The sequence below is a fragment of the Anomalospiza imberbis genome, chromosome 3 (genome assembly GCF_031753505.1).
Source record: "Anomalospiza imberbis isolate Cuckoo-Finch-1a 21T00152 chromosome 3, ASM3175350v1, whole genome shotgun sequence".
Taxonomy (NCBI): Eukaryota; Metazoa; Chordata; class Aves; order Passeriformes; family Viduidae; genus Anomalospiza; species Anomalospiza imberbis.
The window spans coordinates 4,294,381-4,308,148 of record NC_089683.1 but is presented as its reverse complement, the minus strand read 5'-3'; the positions used below and the strand labels follow the sequence as shown (position 1 = coordinate 4,308,148).

At 43.4% G+C, this 13,768-nt stretch overlaps 1 protein-coding gene across 4 annotated transcripts in view; it reads right to left on the bottom strand.

Annotated features, from left to right (window-relative positions):
* PKHD1 (PKHD1 ciliary IPT domain containing fibrocystin/polyductin) overlaps positions 1 to 13,768 on the bottom strand; it is a 238,029-nt gene that overhangs the window by 159,482 nt on the left and 64,779 nt on the right. The gene's annotated exons all lie outside the window — the stretch shown is intronic.

Genomic DNA, 13,768 nt, shown 5'->3' with positions numbered 1-13,768 from the left:
ATAGAATCACAGAATTTTTTGGGTTGTAAATACCTGAAAGGTCATTTCCTTCAAGTCCCCTTGCCATGGGCAGTGACACCTGCCACTAGACCAGGTTGTTTCGGGCCCTGATGGTGAATTTCTTGAAGAAGGTGTGAATATTTGTGCCTGGACACGTGTGCACAAGTGTGGACATAGACATTCAAAACATATTATTTGGTCTCATATGTCAACCAGCAAGAACATCCTCAACTCATCTGAGGCAGTGGTGGGGGGAAACCAGACATGGAAATATTTGTGGTCCTCACTGGGCTGTGCTAATCCAAAACAGCAGTGGAAAGAATAACCTCAAGACAAAAGCAAAACAGAGTTACTCCATTTTCAAATGGAGCACATCGAGTGCATGAAAGCTTTTGCTCAGGAGCTGCAGTTGAGGTGAATCAATAATGGGGGTGTTATGATCATTATTCTCTTTTACTGTGCTGTTTTCAGGTTTAGTTTCATGTGCTGATGTTTTATAGAATATTTCCCATAGTGCTGTCCCTGAGCAATCTGGTCCAGTGGAAGGTGTCCATGCCCGTGGACTTTCAGATGAGCTTTAAGGTCTTTCTAACCCAAACCACTCTGTCATTCTAATCATTTACACCAGGGAACGAGTGGTGGTTCCCAGGCTAAAAGATACAACAGGCTGATATCCACCCTGGCTGGATGCTGGGATTTTCTACAATCCATTCTATGATTTCCCTATAAAGGGAATTAACTTGATTCAGTTCAGAGTGAAGCCTGGGACTGCATTAACACACAAGGCAGTAAAAAATTCTTGGGAGTTCAAACTCTGGTGTCAGAGGGAGTGAACCACTTCATCTTTACCAAAGTGAAATTATTGCATAGCTGCTAAGTGTAGCAGGACAAGTTAAATTTTCATTAGTTTTATAGTTCAGAGATTTAGGACAAATTTTCAACTGAAAGGAAATTATCTTTCCAGAGAGTCTGTGAATTACTCTTCATTGACAATGCTATGAAGCAGATTGCATAAAATATATAACAGATACACTGAAAAACAACTAATTAAACTTGCTTTTTTTTATCTCAGAGGAGGAGACAGCATAAAATTGTAGCATAAAATTACAAATTCAATAAATTCCTGTCTAGCACAAATGCTGCCAATGCCACCAGCATGATACTGGAGGGGGCAGCTGGGAAATGGTGGGATCCACAGGAACATTTGGTTGAGAAGGTTTTCTGAATGCCTTTAAGTCACTCTGACATCTCTCTGACCCTCTGAAATCACTCAGAATCTTCCAACTAACTCTCATGGGCAAGGAAGGCTGCAAGGAATGCACCAGACCTTCTTGCTAGCACTTAGTCAGCTGTTGATAGAAGACCTGCAAGAGTTGAGAATAAATTCTTCTTCTGAATTTGACTTTTTTTTTTCTTTTAAGATGGAAACTAGGGATTTCTAACTAGAAAACATTCTAGTTCTTCTTTTAAGTCATCTAAGCTTCTCTCTACCTAACATCAGTGTTTGAGCTTGATGGTTTCTGCTGTCACCTCTTAGAGGACTCAGTATCTGTTCAGTTCTCCCAACACCATCTGGCACAAAAATCTCAGTGTTCATACATGACAGTGGAATCACAGGATCATGGAATGGTTTGAGTTGGAAGGAACTTGAAGAATCACCACGTTCCACCCCCTGCCCTGGGCAGGGACACCTTCCACTATCCCAAATTGCTCCAAGCCCCATCTAACCTGGCCTTGGACACTTCCAGGGATGGGGCAACCACAACTTCTCTGGGCAACCTGTGCCAGAGCCTCCCCACCCTCACAGGGGGAGAAAATAAGTCAATCAAAGTCATATAATTCTCTATTTTTCCACCCAGTCCAAACCTAAAAGTTTACAGTGAGAAAATGCTTGGCTTAGTCCACTGTCATGTGCACCACCTTCCTGTGTGTCTTTCAAGTGATTTCTGGCTTGTAAAATCAATATTTGTAAAATATTGTGAAATCACCTTTTCTTCTTTATAAATAAAATTAAAGAGATTATCATCAGCTAAATAACACAAGACCAAGAGCTGTTTATAATCACTTGTACTATCCTTGCATTATCACAGAGACAATAAATCCAAAGAATCTGTTTAAGGAGGAGAAAAGAGGGTTTGTTCAAGGAACACACTTTAAATTACCAGAGCATAGAGGGGGGTTAGAGGGAAGGCAGCTCTGTAGGGATTGAGGAAAGACATCAAACAATTTTGTTTGGTGACTCTTCTCTTGCAGTCCTGCACCCTTCCCTAAGATGAAAGAGCACCTCCTTAAGATCTTTGAGAGAAGAGGGTGTGGTCTAATGCAGGTTTCATGAAACAGACACCTGCCCTGAACCACCAGTACAGTTTTCCTCAACTTTGTGAATCCCACGTGATTACCCTCCCTGATTTCTGGGAGAAAAGCACAGTGCAATCTCCAGCTGCAACAGAATTCTTAAGATCCTTTACAGAAGGCTGGTGGTGTTTATATCCAATTCCACTTAAGCAGCCCATGGAAAAATAACACCAACTAATACACAAATTAATTGCACATCTCTCATTAAGCAGGGCTGGTGACAGAGTCACAACATCTTTCTCAATATATTTTTTTTTTCAGACAAGCAAAACTCTTTCTTTTTCTATTTTTTCCCCTGCCTGGCACCCTGTATTTGACCTCTGGTGTTTAATTGAAATACTTCTCAGTCAGCCTGAAGAGCAGCAGCAGCTGCAGGTGCCAGGGTTGTGGCTGAGTGCCCACCCCACGTGGGTTTGTTGAATGAACCATAAGGAACCCGCAGAGCCAAGGAAAGCTGTGTGTCAGCCACTGGTGCTGGGCATTTTCCTCCTGTGCTTTTTCCAGCTTCAGGAAAAATGGCAGGGAGCTGGAAAATCAGGATGGGAGAAAGAGGAGCTGGCATAAAACAAACCCTGAGCTGTGAAGCTGAAGCTGGCTGGCAGCAGCCGCTGCAGTGGGGTGGCAGCTCCACGCTCTGGCTTCAGTGTGTACCAGAGTTGGAAAGAGGATTTGGAGGAAACAGAGCTTATGGGACCACAACATCTCTGCAGCCATCTGTGTCACTGTCACAGCTCACATTTGAATGTGGCCAATTTCAACGAGGTTTAACAGGAGAAGCAAGACAACAAAGATTCTGCAGTCCTGCAGGGTTTGTGACAATCAGCAGATAAACTGGGGCATGAGTCTCTTCTGGCTGTATGTTTTATACAATGTAGTGAGGTAAATAAACAATTATAACCTGAACTGAACACGTAAAATCATCCCCCAGACTGTTGCAGGATGTGCCCTCACATCACACATTCATGAGGCCCACTCTGGCAACATTTCACATGTCCAACCCAGCACAGCAGGCGGCATTAACCCAGTAGAGAGCCAAACCTGCAAAATATGGGCAGAAACCTCCTATGGGTGGGAAATCACCACCATTGGGAATCCCTAAGAAATCCCAGTTATTCTTCCTGGGGCACCAAAGAACAGAAGGAGCTGGGAAGGGATCTGACCTGAAAATTCAATGAATAGAATCCTGCAAGTGCTTTCCAGCTCTGACATCCATTTGGAATGTGTCATGCACACAGGAAATTTTATTTGCTAGGGAAAGGTTTTTTTACCCAGAGGGAATCTGGGCAGTGGAACAGGCTCCCCAGATCAGAGCCCCAAGCCAGATGGAGCTCAGAAGCATTCCGACAAAGCTCTCAGGCACATGATGGGATTTTTGGGGTGTCTTGTGAGGGCCAGGAGTTGTACTCAATGATCCTTGAGGGTCCTTTCCAGTTCAGAATATTCTGGGATTCTATGCACAACTCGTATCAAGCCCAAACCTTTTGTACAAGGCCCATCACATGTTATAACATGGGTTAATTTTTCCTTCCCAATCATATCTTAAAAATAATTAATGAATTATGTAAAAGTAAAATAACATTTTTGTAGCATACAATAAAAGACATACAATCTCTTTGTAATTCAGCACCTTAACCCCCTTTCCTGCCTACTACACCTTCTTTTTTCATTCTCCAGGTAGATTTCTTTCCATTTTCTGTTTTTTTAGCTGCTGCTGTCAGCCAGGTTGGTGTTGCCTTTCTGTCAGCCTTTGGGGACACATCTCAGGATCAGTTTGTCAGCTTGTGCCTGTGACTACCAGGGCTCAGAAACAGCAGCAGTGACTGCAACAAGTGAATAAATAACAGTGAAAAACTTGCATTCCCACCCAGGCTGGTAAAAAAAATCACAAACAGGAAGGATACCAAAATGCAAGGTTTGGGCTTTAAAGGGTTGAGAAACTCCTGTTTAGATACAGAATAGATAATTTGACCACACTTTGGGATAACTTTACAATTTCTTGAATTAGATGGGTTTGTTTAGAGTACAGTCCCAAAAAAAAGACTACAGTAACATTTACAGGCACAAAGATAAGAGCTTTCATCCTCTCATCAGAAAATAAATTTTAAAACCAAGAAGCACTGATGTAGTAAAACACAGACCCTGCTTCTTGCTGTGCTCACTATTCTCCCTTCTTCCCTAGATTTTAAGGATAAATTCTTTACCATGAGGCCCTGGCACAGGTTTCCCAGAGAAGCTGTGGCTGCCTCTGGATCCCTTGAAGTGTCCAAGGCCAGGTTGGACAGGGCTTGGAGCAATCTGGGATAGTGGAAGTTGTCCCTGCCCATGGCAGGGGTTTGGAAAGAATATGTTCTCTGATGTCACTCCCAACCCAAACCGTTCCATGATTCCAGGCTGTGGGTTCCACCTGTGACATGGCCAGAGGGAGAAACCTGGAAGCAGGAGGGTTTTCCCACCAACTCCACCCCCAGCAGGCAGTTTCATCCTTTCCCCCAGACCCAGCTGATGGGAAAGGGAGCACAGTGTGGTTCCTGCAATCTTCAGCAGGAGGAAGTTTCCCCTGTCCCAGTGAGCACATCCACAAATGAACAAAGGTTTGGAATGCTCCCCACACAGCAGAGATTGACACCCAGGAGAGCAGCCTTTCCTTGGTGCTGACAGATTGCCATTTAACCAGCAAGTACGGAGAGCAAGTGTTCCTGTCCTCAGTCACCACGGAGAGACAAGGTTAACATTCCAAGTGATGGAGTGCAGCGCAGATTTCCCCACGCCACACACCCAGGACTCCACACCACATTTGAAAACACTTTAATTTCAGTGATGGATGCAGGGAGCTCACTTTCCAGGCTGTGAACTCTTAACAGCTCCTCAGTTTAATACATCAGGAAAAGATTTACACCCCCTCACCCAACTCCCATTCACCTGAAGGAAAGAAAAACGTATATTTGGAGGAGACAAAAGAGAAGGGGAGGTATTTTATTATACTAGATGTCTTTTACAAGGGAAGTATTTTCAGCCATCTGCTCTAATTATTCCTCCTGTATTGGCCACCATCTTCATGCAACAATAGAAATAATTATCTCCTCAAGGGCAGAAAAAAATATTTACAGAAACAAACAAAAGTTGATTATCTTTAGCTCCTAGGGAAAATAAGAAACAAGCTACTTCTTAATGAAGGAGCAATTAGGAAGGTGGGTAGAACATCTATAATTAAACCAGACAAATTGGTGCAGGCCCCTCCCTCCTACACATACTTGAAAGGGATGCAAATGCAAGTTATTTGCTACAGTCAGTAGAATTAACAAGCAAAATGCTGCCCAGTGCCCAAAGAAGCTGAACCTGTCTCTTGGCATCATTCCCTGCCTCTCCTGCTTGTCACACCTTTAACCCTTTGCCAAATTAACTGGAAAGTACTCACCACAACTGTAAAGCTATGGAATTTCAATTGGCACAGGGAGGTCTTCCTCTGTATAACAGCATCCCCAAGACAATTACAGGATGCTCATTCACCCCATTCTTTAAGAACAGACTCCTGCCTGCACTTCACCACTCAGTGTAAAAGAAAGTGCTTTTCCTATATAAACCAAAACCAGATGATTTTTGCAATTGTCTTTTCATTCCCTGTAGTGCATAAGAATTTTGCTCACTGAGAGAATGAAGGTATATATACAGCTTTGTGGGAAGGATGGAATGGGGCCATCCCAAAGTGAACAGAAAATATCTTGTACTGTACAAAAACAAGCATAAAGCTAAAAAAAAGATATATTCTCTCTACTAAGAGCAAAGCACAATGCCTCATTTTGTAGACAAATACATGGATTTTGACGTCCAAAAAGAAATTAGTAGAATTTAAGTGTCTGTGCTAAGAAATCAATGAATGGCCAGACTGAAGCTGGTCAAGGAAGAGGCTGATCAGGGAAGTGGTGGGATCATCATCCCTGGAAGTGTTCAAAAATCACACAGATGTGGCACTTGGGGAGATGGCTTGGTGGTGGACCTGGCAGTGCTGGGGGTATGGTTGGACCTGATGATCTTGGAGATCTTTTCCAACGTAAATTATTCTATGATTTTTAAGGCTGAATTTCCCAAGGCTTCTCCAAAAAGTCTCAGGACAGGAGGTACCACCTAATGCTCATTACAGATGCAAACACCAACCAGGAAAGAGTTGCAAATCAGCACACTGGGGACACTTCATAGGCAAACCCTGCCCTGCTCCAGTCCAAAAAGGCCAATTTTCACTAAAAAAATAAATAAAAATAAGAGACAAGCCAGAGATTAAGAATTATCATTACTTGTAGCGTTTCTCTTGACCATTCAGGAATTCCAGAGAAGCTGCCTTCAAATATTTAAGTAGCCTGTACTGAGTTCTTAGGAAATCAGAATGCCAAAGGAGTCTAGTGGATCCCACAATGTCCTCAGCAACACCATAAAGGACTTTTATCCATGTGCATATCACTACAGTGTTCCAAAATTCGCCATTGATTGAGGCATTTCCAAGCTGGATGTGAGGGAGAAGAAAGTAAGAGAGAAAGGAGAACCCCTGGAAAAGTTTGAAATGGAAAAATCTACTTCCATCCTCTCAGTGAAAGCACCACATTCACCTTTATCACTTCTATTTCATAGAATCATGGAATATGCAGAGTTGGAGGGGTCCCACAAGGATCACTGAGTCCAGCTCCTGGCCCTGCTCAGGACACCCCAAAAATCCCATCCATGGGTAACCTGAGCAGACACTGCTAACCAAACTGGGCAACAAAGGTAGAGAGATAATGGGACCAACTTCTGGTTTCTGAAATAAATGCTTCCAAAACTGGCAGAAATTGTGCTCAAATCACAAATCACTAAGGAAGTAGCCTTAGACACATCCAAAAAACAAAGAAACAAATAAATAACACCCCTCCAGAACACAAACAAACAAAAAAACAAACCAAAACAAAAAACACCACACAAAAAAAAAAAAGGCAGGAGAAGGTAAGATATCTAGAGAATTATACACTATGTAAAAGTAATAATTTATGCCAAAAGACAATCTTATCCCCAAGAAGACTGGAAGGAACTGTAGCTATGAATAAACCAAGGATGGAAACAAGCAGAATGATTCTGAATATACCTGCATGGAGAGACTGGAACAGGTTTCCAGAGAGAGTAGGAGACCAAGCTCAGTTTTCCCTTATGATTTAGCATTCTTGCTGTGACTGCCTGGGACAGGACAAGCCTGGAACATAACCCAGCAAACCATCTCCAAGGCCACAAGGTGATATTTTTATCACTGTCTGCATCATCTGCTGCTGTGTAACTTCTCTTTACCCACTACTCCAGCTTTAAAATGCAGATGGGATTATCCCACCAAGTCCCTCTTTAATTACTCCCAAAAGCATTGATACAGCAAGGATCAGGGCTGGCTTCATGGCTGGACATGTGATGCACTATCCAATATCTTTATTTTTAACTGAGACTTCTTGTACCCTGAGTTAAAAAGGAAGGATTATTTTTCCTTTTTTCTTATTTCTTTTAATTTTAGCTGTCCTGCAGAAATCTTTCTGACTTCTGATGAGTTGCACAGGCACAAGAAGGAAAGAATCTGGCTGGGCATGTTCTTTATAGGACTGATGAATTACTCTAGTCTCTCCCAAACTATTAGAGGATAAATCTGTTTACACACAAAAAATTGACCTGGGCTGGTGAGGTGGGACTAAAACCAGGAAACTGGCACGTCCCAGAGGTAAAAATGCATTTGCAGCCAAGAGCATTAGTAACTCAAGACCATAAACAAGCCACAGCATCATTAATTACTCAGACAGGGGCAGCCGCAGAAGCAGTGAGAAGACCCAAAAGCCAACTGTAAATAGTTCATCGAGCTGATTAGTTCAGGAAAAAAATGAGTGGGCAGTTTTGGAGGTCAGAGGCCATGGCACAAGTCAGTCTCAAGCCAGTTTGCAACTGGACAATGGCATGAGAAACAGCTTAATTCCTGTTTAAAAAAAAATTCCAAACAAAACCAGCAAAGGCACTTAAAAAACAACCACCAAAAAAAAAAAAAGGTTTATTCAGCAGGGGAGTAATCACTGCAATTTTGAAGCACAGAAGGTAAGGCTCCTTGCTCCAGAAGTATTTAATTAAGGACATGGAGGATTAGTTAAATCTAATGGTGCTTTTATAGGGAGGGTACTGAAAAGACATCACTGTGTTCAGAGGGCATATCCCAGGTATAGATGAGCCATTTTTGTACACACAGGCAACAAAACTCACCCAAATTCAATGTAAAATACCAAATAATGGAGGAATTTGAACACTATGATTCCACTCCATAGTTAAACAAACCATGAGATCTCTGGGATGGTCCCTGTCTCTTTACCACACTCACATGAGAACAAAGTGTTGTTCTTGGGTCTCTCAGGGTCATGGTGGGAGGATGAGCCTAAAATCAGAAATCTTAATTTCAAATATTAAAGGAAATGCCCTGGGAAGCAGAGGAACTGTCTTGGAGCACACAAAGAAACTTGTTTGACAGAATGTGTATTTTCTTGTAACTCCTTGTTAATTCACAAGAATTTTCACAATGTTCATTTACAGCATGGCATTCAGTGACTGTTTATTTATTATATTATTAATGTATTTTATATTAATTATGCTTTTTTGTACTGCATTTTTATATTTTATATTTAAGATACAATATTATTATGATGTGATATGATATGATATGACATGATATATTAACTATCCTAGTGCAGAGTTTAAAGCCCAACTTACTGAAAATCCTGAGTGTAAACACACTGAGGAATTCAGTGCAACCTTCCAGTTTAAATACAACAGGACTAGGTTTTCCTTTCCATAGCACTGTTAAAGGGCACACATAATTTACACATTTCTCAAAGTACGAAGGCTTCTGAGGCAAATTAAAAACAGCAATTTAATGGTAATGAGAAAATTACAGCATCAAGTTGTTTACTTAAGCAGGATAACCAAGCCTGGTGACTGTGTCAGCCTTTGCACTGTGTAAATATTGTCTCCCAATTGAATGAGCTTGAGTTACACTTACTAATCTTAGAGCAAATATTGCAAATGCAAAGATTAGCTCAACAATTTGCCGACCAGCTGCAGGAAAAGTAACCAAATTATGTCCTTATGTGTCAGCAAGCAGGATTTCTGAATGGGTGCTACAGTGAATGGGGTGGGAGGAGTGAGACTCATCCACCCCAACAGTGCCAGAGAGAGCTGATGATGTTTTTTTGGATCGTGCAGGAAGAGAAACAGAATAACAGAGATGTTTGGGAAGATGTTTGGGATGCAAGGGACCTCTGGAGATCAATCATCTAGTCCTGCCCCCTGCCAAGGCAGGGTCACCCAGAGCAGGTGACACAGGAACACCTCCAGGTGGGTTTGGGATGTCTCCAGAGAAGGAACTCCAGCCCCTCCCTGAGCAGCTGTTCCAGTGTTCTGATACCCTCAGTGTAAAGAAGTTCTTCCTCCATTTAAGGTGGAACTCCTTCTGTTTTAGAACCCCTTGCAAGAGTCCCAAGTCAGCTGTGAAGGTCAGAGCACCGGTGTGGGATCCAGCCTCGGAGTTTCCCACAGCTCCCATGGAAGAGTAGGGAGTACAGTTGAGTTGATACACAAACCATCTCCATAGCAAACCTGGCTTGCAGGGGGTTCAGAGTGATTTAGCTGGCAAAGACGGAGAAGTGCTTGGAAGAGGGCAAAGTGTGTTTAGGCTACAGCTTGGTCTGTCTTATGCATAAAATACAGCAACCTGACAGCAAAACCACACAATTCAAGGACAAAGGTTGATTCTGCCTTAATTGCATCCACACCTCCTCAGCCCAAGAGTCAGGGCCATTGATTATTACTGGGCATGACCATCTACCCAGGGCAGGATCTGATGCAGAGCAGCAGCATTCATAATTATCACTGCATCACAGGGATGATTGCAGGAGTAATGAGGTGTAAAGGGCTTGGCCAGCAGCAGAGGCACAGTTACTTCTCAAAGGTTCATCACAGAATGGGAAAGTTTTGAGTTGGAAAGGTCCTTAAAGCTCATCCTGTTCCACCCCTTGCCATGGGCAGGGACACCTTCCACCATCCCAGGTTGCTCCAAGCCCTGTCCAACCCAGCCTTGGACACTGCCAGGGACTGAGCAGTGATAGATACTCTGGGCAACCTGTGCCAGGGCCTCGCCACCCTTTAGCAAAGAATTTTTTTCACAAAAGCTATTCTAAAAATACTTTTAGTTTAAGACAATTACCCCTTGTCCTATTACTCCATGCACTAGTGAAAAAAGTTACTCTCCAGCCTTCCTCTAAGCTTCCTTTAAACCTTGAAATAATCATTTCCTCTCACGTTGTGCCACAGAGATGCAGGATTTGGGACTCCCAGCAGCTACCAAGACACTCCTGCTCCTGCAGAAGTGGGTGGCAGTGACCAACAGTGCGGGTGTCTGACTTCTGCAATGGAAACAATCCTGCACCTGCCCCTCAGTAGAGAATCTCACCCTGCACAGCTGTTATTTCAGTAATGTGAGCTTTTGGAACAGCTCCTCCCAAGCTGCGAGCTTTCAGAGCCCGCTCTCAAACTCAGTGTCCTGTTTAGCTTTAGCACATCAACAACATGCTGCCCTCAGCCTATCTGTGTGCATTATCTGCTGCTCTAATGTATCGTGTACTGAGCCACAGCATCATTACAGGTAAGTGCTCAGGTTTAAATGCAAACATAATTGCATAATGTGGTACAGCCAGGAAGAATAATGCAGGAAATAGAGCCAGCTCCATCTGATAGTGCAATCTGACTGGAGCGCCGGCCCTTCGGATCAAACGCGCAGCCCCGATGGGGCAACCAAGAATAAAAGTGCTTTGTGGTATCTTTATTGTCATCATCAAAAACACTTATCTGCCACAAAGGTAAAAAGGTGAAGATGGGACTCATACAGAAAAGGTCACAGAAGCAACAGGGTATCACCAGGTTATGGTGGCAAGGACAATGTCACACCCTAGCAAAGGCCACCTTTGCCCTGTCACTCCAAGCTGAATTTGCCAGTTCCTAATGGGATTCTGAGCACTGAGTGGCATTTAGAACAGCACTGAGTGGCATTTAGAACACTGGGAACATCCATGCCATTTTCCTGCAGCCAGGGGTGTCTCTTTAACTCTGATAAATCCAGATAAAGCCTCCCACCCTACTGAGCAAGGAGCTGCACAAAGAGGGGTGAACATTCCCAACACAAGACACCTTCTAAATGAGGACATGTCTGCAGCATATATGTACATTTTAATATATTTATTTTATGTTGCTAAAATTAGAACTGATTCTCGATGCAACAGTGCTTCCATCTATTTAATTTTAATTTTTTTTCAGTAGTCTGAGCTCACAGTGGCGCACAAAAGACAATTTCAGGGATGCAAACAGCCCCACAACAGAAGCCAGAAGGCAGCTGAAGTTAATTTAGTGCACTTTGAATCACTTGCCCTGAATGAGAACGCCTCCGTTGAAGAGAGCATCACAGACATCATGGGACAGTAACCACTCTACTCATTTCAGGAGATTTTAGCCTAAACTTCATTCAAATCAGAGAAGATGAGAGCCTATCGTGAGACAGAACCTCCCCACCAACACACTGCTCTCTGAACTGATAAGCCTTTGAGTTGAAAGCACAAACTGCTGCTGTTTGAGCTGTAAAGACATCCCTCTGACTGTAACAGCTGTAACAGCTCATCTTTGTTGGGAATACAGATCCCCTGCAATAACACACTCCATGGCCTTCACTCTCTGCCTCCCACACACACTCTTGTCTACTTGTAAATCATTTGGTAGCATACGAAACTCAGGATCCTTCTACCCAAGGGTCCTTGCTGGCACATCCTTACCCCAGTATCTCAACGCACACAAGTGCTAAAGAATGCAGACGCGTGCTGAGTAATATTCCAAGGGTAAGTTTTGTTTTGGAGAGAGTTGGATACCATCCTAGTGCACACATACAAAAGAGGGTGTAGGTAAAAGTGGAAATGCCAGCTATCACCACCTGGAGAAACTCACCCGGAATTGTTACCCATGGAACCTGTATTCAAATCCTTCATGTACCTACCAGAAACTCCCTCCTCCAGACCTGAAATTGAGCACTAGCTTGGAGCCATGCCAGTGACCAGCATCTGCAGTCCTTTCAGCATGGAAAAAAATCAATTTCTGCCACACTGTCTGGGCCATCTCAGCTTTGAAGGCACATTTTTAGCTAAGTGGCTCCATTCCCTGACTCACCCCAACAGGGCTCCCAAAAAGTCACTGCAGAACAGCAGACTGCCCATCTTCTGAGCCAATTCATTTCAGAGAATCATGCAATCACAGACTGGTTTGGGCAAGAAAGTGCCCTAAAGACCATTTAGATCTAACTCTCTGCCAGAGGAAAGGACATCTTTGACTGGACCAGATTGCTCCAAGCTCCGTTCAATTTAGTGTTGAACACTTCCAGGGATGGAGTAGCCAAAGCTCCTCTAAGAACCTATGCCAGGGTCCCCCCACCCTCACAGGGAAGGATTGCTCCCAAATATCTTACCTAAATTTAGCACAGAATGGTCTGTGCTGCCTTCCTGTGCCTGCCCTCCTGGCTTTACTGGTGAGCTCAGGGAAAAGCTCCCCTCAACACTGAAAGGAAAAATTGCATCTTCTATGCACCAAACACAGGTGAAGGAAGGAGGAAAAACTGCAAATAAAGGTGAATTAGAGTATGAGAGAGCAAGAGAGTGTGTGTGAAAGAGGGAGCACTGTGACCCCTAAGTAGGTGAAGCTGAGCCTGACCCTTGATCAGAATCCCAAACCCAGAGAAGATGTGTGAAAGCAGGAAAATAAATCAATAAGCAAAACAGCAATCTCTTTCCTCAATTTTATTTGAGGAAGTTCAAATTTACCCAGCTCCTCACAAACTGTCTTTGGCTAAAATCACCACTAACGAGCTTTGACATTTGAAATTTAACTGAATATGAGCTAACAGCTCCCAGCCCTCCACCACCCAGGGAGCTGACCGGGAATATTTTGTCTAAGTCATAGACAGGGCTAAACTGAGCTTTATTGAGAAGACCCAGCGTCCAGGGGTAAGTGTTTATAGCACCCACTTCACCTGATGCTTCCCTGCCCTGGCAGTCTGCTTTTCTTCACGGGGACCACAGAGCTCTCAGTCCCCTCCTCTCCTCCCCAGCGTAATTATTTGCTGATTTTTTAGGAGGTCCCCTTACGATCCCTTAATGAAGTCCTTTGCTCTGCAGCAATTCACGAGGACAGATTGGACACGAGGGGCTTCCACTTAGGGAGCTGCCAATCAGGGGGTGGTACCCAGCATTTAGCGAGCAGTTGTTAAGCCAGTCTATCACCCGGCTATTACAGGCTCATCACGAAAACAGCTTGCTTTTAACTGGCAACCACATCACATTAACCC